This window comes from Palaemon carinicauda, chromosome 11, assembly GCF_036898095.1.
Source record: "Palaemon carinicauda isolate YSFRI2023 chromosome 11, ASM3689809v2, whole genome shotgun sequence".
Classification (NCBI taxonomy): domain Eukaryota; kingdom Metazoa; phylum Arthropoda; class Malacostraca; order Decapoda; family Palaemonidae; genus Palaemon; species Palaemon carinicauda.
The window spans coordinates 101051530-101059029 of NC_090735.1; positions in this window are offsets into that span (position 1 = coordinate 101051530).

Below are 7500 nucleotides of genomic sequence, written 5' to 3' on the forward strand. Positions count from 1 at the left end.
ACTCACAAGCATACGGGTGCGTAAGAAAACTGGTGACCTTGCTAGGATTCACGAAGACAAAATTTCAAATTATTTTACTAACGTAAAATTTCCCCTTTTCTGTCTTTAGCGACTTGACGAACTTAATTTCATTTTAATGTAAATTCGATTATCACTGGAGTTGGAACCGTAAAAGAAAACTGCAAAAGCATTTTATTTCATTGTTAAAATTTTGTTTATTTTTGCGCGAGACCTTTTGTTTTTAAGAACCACGTGGTAGGCTTCAGTTCCATTGTTCAGCAGGATAGCCATCCGTCTGTGGCGAGTTTACCTTTTGTTTATTATCGCAGTGATTAACAAGTATCAAATATATTGTGCAGTGAGTGAATGTTTAATTTTGAGTTGAAAATAAGTGAAGTGAAATTTACAAGATATTAGGAAAAAAAGTGGCAGGCTAAATGCGTGTTAATTTCCAGTGAGGCATAATTCCTGTGCAGGGTAACGGTAAGAACACGTTGCATTCCTTCTTATTCTTTTAATAGTTAGTGGTATGTAATTTGATTTTGTAATATTTCGTCGGATAATTTTCATATGCAGAATTTAAAAGGGATAATTTTTGTACGATTGTGTTAAAATTGTTAACCTAAAGATAAAGGATTTACGATATTACATTCAATTTAATTTTTTCAGTCAGGGTATACGATCATTTAGATAAAGTATTTGGGAAATGTAATTTCTTAAATTCATTTTTTTTGTCGAAGGGAAAATATGTAAAGGGGTTGATTTTCTTAGCGAAGCATTAAGCAAACTCAGTGACATTGTTTGTTTTATTTCATTCATTATATTTTAAGTATAAATACAAACTTTGCTTTAAGTCACAAGTGGTGATGTTGAAAGAACACACCCACACATTTTTACAAATCCATTTTTTTATGTCTAACATAGAGGAGCCCTCATAGGTGGAGATTCCATTTTTTTTATGACTAGCATAGAGGGTCACACATCGCGGAGATTCCATTTCATTTTTATGACTAGCATAGAGGTTCACTCATAGTTGTGATTCCATTTTTCTTATGACTAGCATAAAGGTTCACCCATAGTTGTGATTCCATTTTTTTTTATGACTAGCATAGAAGGTCACACATCGTGGAAATCTCATTTTTTTTTATGACTAGAATAAAGGTTCACCCACAGTTGTGATTTCATTTTTTTATGACTAGCATAGAGGCTCACCCATAGTTGTGATTTCATTTTTTATGACTAGCATAGAGGTTCAACCATAGTTGTAATTCTATTTCTTATGACTAGCATAGAGGTTCACCCATAAAATTAGCAAAATGACTGCTGCTGAGATTCAGGACTTTGTGGCCCTGGCAGAGCGACAAGGTTACGAATGAGAGGCATTCCCAGGCTATGTGCGGGAGCTTGTGAATAGGGTCAATGCCCGGAGGAAGGTCGAGCAAGAAGAGTTTGAGAGAGAGAGAGAGAGAGACAGCATGAATTGAAGATACCGGAACAGGATATCCAGCTAGCAAGGCTAAACAGCCCTCACCCCAACGGCGCTCTCATTCCTCAGTAGGACGACATGGATCCTGTAAGGTGGCTAAATGAGGTGGAGTCCGTGTTTCAGATGTGTGCTGTAGCGGAGGATATGAAGTCCCTACTACTGTCAAAGTAGATGGCGGGGATAGGGAAGAATGCTCATGCTGCGCTCCTCGCTGATAAACAGGGTAATTTTGAGGCCATCAGGAAGGCCTTGATTGAGGCCTATAAACTGAATCCTGAGAATTGGCGCCATCAGGAAGGCTTTGATTGAGACCTATAAACTAAATCCTGAGAATTGGCGCCGTCAGTGGCGTGGGCTTACCAAGTCCCCCACGACATCTTGGTCTGATTGAGGTTTTCAAAATGATAGGCTCAACACCCTTTGGGTCGAGGCTGCAAAGTGCACTACTTACGACAACCTCCTCGAGCTCTTCAAAATTGAAAACTTCCACAGGACCGCCCCACCGGCGCTCTCAATTTACAACTCTGAGAAAAATCCAGCCACGTTTAGAGCATGCTATGAGTATGCTGATGAATACAAGCTAGTCCGGCTCAACTCGGGGTCCTTCAGCTCAGTCCAACGGGTAAGTCTAAGCCACGGCAAAATCCAATCTCCCCTACCAAGTGTGGCCATTGCGAGAGATCTAACCACTTAGAAGCCAACTGTTGGCTGAAGCTATCCGGTCAGGCAACTGAGCCGACGAAGCAGAAGAATAACTATTCCAGTGCATACTGCGAGGTTTGTAAGTGCTACGGACACACAAAGAATTACTCACTATGTCCCAGCAAATCCTCAGCCTCTTCTCCAGCTGCCCTCTCAATCTCTATCCAAGAAGCTCCAAAAAGACAACCCTGAAGGAGACGGCTCTCCGCAATCGGTCAGAGCATTACAGGATACTGGTGCAGACGTTTCACTAATCTTATGGCACCAGGTTCCTATTGGTGCCAAAGTCCAGCAAGACAATGGCATGACAGTCCGTTGGATTGAAGGAATCACTAAGGATCTCTCTACTGTGGAGTTGAGAGTGACCACACCCTAGCTCAGCAAAAGGTGCAGGTTAGGGGTAGTGAGCGATCTCGGGCATGAAGGCTATGACTTGCTCTTGGGACAAGACTTCCTACGAGGCATACAGCGTGTGCCCCTCAGGTGCATAAGGGCAATCGAGCCGGAGCCCGGGACTGAGCACGCCCCTACTGAAGAAGACAAATGGCTAGCTGACATTGACCTTGGAGAAATACCTTGGCTAAGTGAGGTGGCACAAGAGTCTTCCTCCTACTGCAATGAGTCTGAGCCTCGTACCCCAGAAGCCTATTCGGATGAAGCTGTGCTGCTTGCTACCACAGGGAATAGAGCTAACCCAAATACTAACACAGGGGTCTCGGAGGAGTCTGAGGGAGAAGCATCCATCACCCCAAAGGACCTAGGGAGTCAGACGGAGCTCATCAAATTTCAGTTGTTGGACGAGACGCTGAAAACCTACAGGGAAGCTGCCTATTCAGACGAAGCAGAGATGATTAATCTCTCAAAGGAGAATTTTCTGCCGAAGGAAGGGGTGCTCTTCAGAATCACCCGATGCCCTCACGATCCTGCAGAAGCCCTTCACCGGCAAGTAGTTGTTCCCCGTAATCTCCGCTTGTCGGTGCTACGAATGGCCCATGAGGAATTTGGAGGATACTTTGATGTGAAACGCACTACCCAACTGATCCAGCCTCATTTCTTCTGGCCAGGATTGCAGAAGAGTGTTAAGGCTTTTGTAGCTTCCTGCCATCCGTGCCAAGTTGCCGGTAACCCAAACCAGGTAGTGCCGTGGGCTCCTCTCCATCCCATTCCATCCGTAGGTATTCCTTTCCATGATGTATCAGTGGATTATGTAGTTCACCTGCCCCGTAGTAAGCGTGGAAATCGTTTCTTATTAACAATGATTGATCGGTTTACGCGCTACCTCGAAGCTGTGCCGACTAGGTATGCCAATGCCACTCATGCTGTCAGAGGACTGACACAATTCTTTTGTAGGTTTGGTTTCCCAGCCACAGTCCAGTCGGAAAAGGCTCTCACTTCATGGCAAGAGAGTTTAAGGAAGCAATGGAGTACCATGGTGTCCACCACCAGACCTCTACTGCATATCATCCAGAGAGCCAAGGACTCGTGGAGCGCTCCCACCAAACGCTAAAAACAGTCTTGACGAAGTTATGGGAGGCTTGCTCCTCGGATTGGGAGGAGAACTTGCCTTATGCCTTGTTCTTCCTCCACCAGGCACACTCAGAAACCATAGGATACAGCCCTTTTTAGTTGTTGTACGCTCACTCCACACTTGGGCCACTAGACATACTCTATGAAGCTTGGGAGGACTCCTCCAAGGCCTCCTGGGTGGAAGAGCTGCCAGGTATACAGACTAAGTTACGAACTTCCTGGGAAATTGCCAAGGCTTCTGAGGCAAAGGTACAGGGCATCACAAAAAGTCAAGTAGATCGTGAAGCCCATGATCGAAGTTTTGAAGTGGGAGACCAAGTTCTGGTTCTCCGCCCAGGAGAGCAGAGACCGTTAAGCACAAAATTTACGGGCCTCCACAAGATTCTTGGGAAGAAGGGTAAATTAAATTACCTTGTGGATTGCGGCATAAGACGCGCCAAATGGCTCTATATAACCCTGCGTAAGCCCTATCAACAGAGGGCCAATGTGGTGGGAACTGTTACCCAGATCCACTCACCTGAGAGCAACTCCGAGGTTCTGGCCAACTTTAAGCTGATCTATCCTGCCTTGGACACTGTTAAGAGGGGTATCGTCAAGAGCCTCCTGCTACAGCACCCACAGGTAGTTTGAGACACACTAGGTCACACCCAACTATTAGACCACAAGATTGACTTGGTCCCAGGAACGTGTCCGATCCACCAGATATATTATCGGTTAAACCCCCAGCGGGCTGAAAGGGTGTCGGAACAGATCAAGTTGCAGCTCTGCTTAGGTCTCATTGAGGAAAGTGAAAGTCCATGGGCATCACCGGTGGTCCTAGTTCCAAAAGAGGGAGGAGGGGATAGGCTATGTATAGATATCCGCAAATTGAATGCGGTGACAAAACCTGAATCCTACCCACTTCCTCGCATCAAGGATTGCTTGGAGAGCCTAGGTGAATCCCATTATCTAAGTAAGATCGACCTAGAAAAGGGCTACTGGTAGGTACCACTGGCAGAGGAGTCGCGGCCACTGACCGCATTCAAAACCCGAGATGGACTTTACCAGTGTCGAGTGATGATTTTTGGTCTTAGGAACGCACCCAGCTGCTTCCAGAAACTAATAAACAAGGTACCAGCGGGGATTTCCAACTGTGTGGTCTACTTAGATGACATCGTTATTTTCTCTAAGACATAGGAAGAACACCTCCTAACTCTAGGGAAAGTGCTGAGGGCCCTCCAAAAGGCAAATTTGGTCATCAACCTCGAAAAATGCATATTTGGCGGGTCTGAGATTACCTACCTGGGCCACCAAGTAGGAGGGGGCAAAATAATGCCCAATGATGCTAGTATCCTTGCAATACGAGAGATGCCCTACCCTAGAACTAAGAAGGAAGCCCAATGATTCCTGGGGATGGTGCAGTGCTTCCGGAGGTATGTGCCAAACTTCTCTCAGGTAGCCGCTACCTTCACAGACTTGTTCAAAGGAAACAAGCAGTTCTGTTGTACAGATGAATGTCGGGTGGCCCATGACCACCTAAAAGGCATTTTAATTAATGAGTCGCCCCGTGTTTCGTGCACCAAACTACACCAAGCCTTTCGCTCTCGCCATGGATGCCAGTGACATGGTGGGAGGGGGGGCTGTCCTCCTGCAGGAGGAATATCAAGTCCGACACCCTATTGCATACTTCTCAAAAAAACTGAATCATGCTTAAACTAGGTACAGTACTATTGAGAAAGAGCTTGTAGGTATGGTCTTGTCACTGAAGCATTTTGAATCATATCATGCTGACCATGAGTTCCCACTCACAGTCTTAACGGACCATAACCCTCAGACTTACTTGACGCAGTTCCGAAATAAGAATAAGAGGCTCATGAGGGGGTGCATAGACCTCCAAGACTACAATTGGAAGGTCGAGCCCATAAGAGGCGCAGATAATAAAATAGCAGGTGTGCTCTCCCGGCATTAGTGCTCAGTGCACAGTGCCATGTCCATAACGTAGCCATAGTCAGTAGGTTGATTTAGGTTGTATAAGAAAATAGTATTGGCCTTGGTGTCTCCCCAGGTAGATAAACTTGAGGAGCCATCTTGGCCTCATTAGTTGCATTTAATTTATTTTTATGTATTAATTTATCTTTTTTGCATATATGTCAATTTGCTTTAATTTTATGGCTACCACTCCACTAGGTCACTTAACTTTGACTATTATTGCATTTTTCATTTTTTTAATTGTTGCCTCACAGCCGCATGGTTACTTCTATGTGGCAGTTAAAGTTAATATACTATCAAAATAACGCAAAATTATGACCCTGGTTGCAGCTTAGACATTATTTCATTATCGGGGTGAGACTCACTGAGGGAGGTATCATTAAGGCTAGTGGCTTCAGACCTTGCATGCAGAGTTCTTGTCCTGTTTTAGGACAAAATCTCTGCTAAAATGGGGTGCTGTTATTCCTGGCAGTCATTGCTCCAACTTTTTTCAAACAAAGACCCCACCAGCAAGAACTGGGTCGACTTGCCACAAGCTTTGGGATCCTACCCAGAGTCTTACCCACCCCCTCCCCAACCATCCTATACCAGTCTACTCCCCTGAGGTCTCATTTCCAGACATCTTTACGAACCCTGTGGTGGCGTTGAGATCCCAGGAGAAGGAGGAAGGCGAGATGTGAAGGATGTCGGGAGACGAGACTAAGGCCAATGACCAATAGGATAGCGGTCAGGCCAATTCCCCCTCCCCCCAAATTGGGGGCCAAGTGGGGTTTAGTCGACCTAGGAAAAACTGGGTTTCGTCGTTTGCTGATCAAACCCCCTGAGAGCACCATCACCTTTTTTTCGCTCTCAAAACTTCAGGGAGATAGGACCTGTGACACATCCTCCACAAGGGAAGAAACTCCTTTTTATTAAGGTAAGATGTCTGTTTAAGTACCTCAACCTCATCCTTCTTATCCATCCCTTCTTTATCACATCCCATTCCTTTCCTTGTATACTAATGAGAGATCCTACCCACTGAACCTTTGTTATCCCAATCTTGTGTTCCAACCACGTGTGCCGTTTGCTCCTATCCTTAATTAATTCACCCTATGACAGTGTTCATTCCCACATGATAGTGTTTAATTTCCTAAGTTTGCACTTTTATTTAATTTGCTTAAGGGTTTTAACCACACAACTTCATCGTGTTCCCAGCCTGTAGAAGTAAGTGAGCGGTTAATAATTTAATTCCTTTCCCTGGAATTGCAGTGCTGAACCCTTCCATGACCTACAACTCCACGTGAACCCAACTCCCACTGAAGTCCCTCGTGGTTTACTTAAAATATACAGCAATTATCTGTTTTGCTCCCCTTTTTTTAATTATTATTTTTAAATATTATTGTAAATATATCTATTTTGTCAATATTCCTTGTCTTATTGCCGACTGGCGACCTTTTCATTGTTCTTTTCCTTTGTTAATGCCCAGAGTTCCTTAAGCAAGGCCGGACTCACAAGCATACAGATGCGTAACAGTATATATATATATATATATAAATATATATATATATATATATATATATATATATATATATGTATATATATATATATATATATATATATATATATATATATATATATATATATATATATATATACATATATATATATATATATATATATATATATATATATATATATATATATATATATATGTATGTATAGCCATTTCACTTCTGATCTTGTTCAAATGAATATATCCTTTATAAATTTTTTATCATTTCATCATCATCATCATCATCATCATCGTTTCCTCCTACGCCTACAGACGCAAAGGGCTT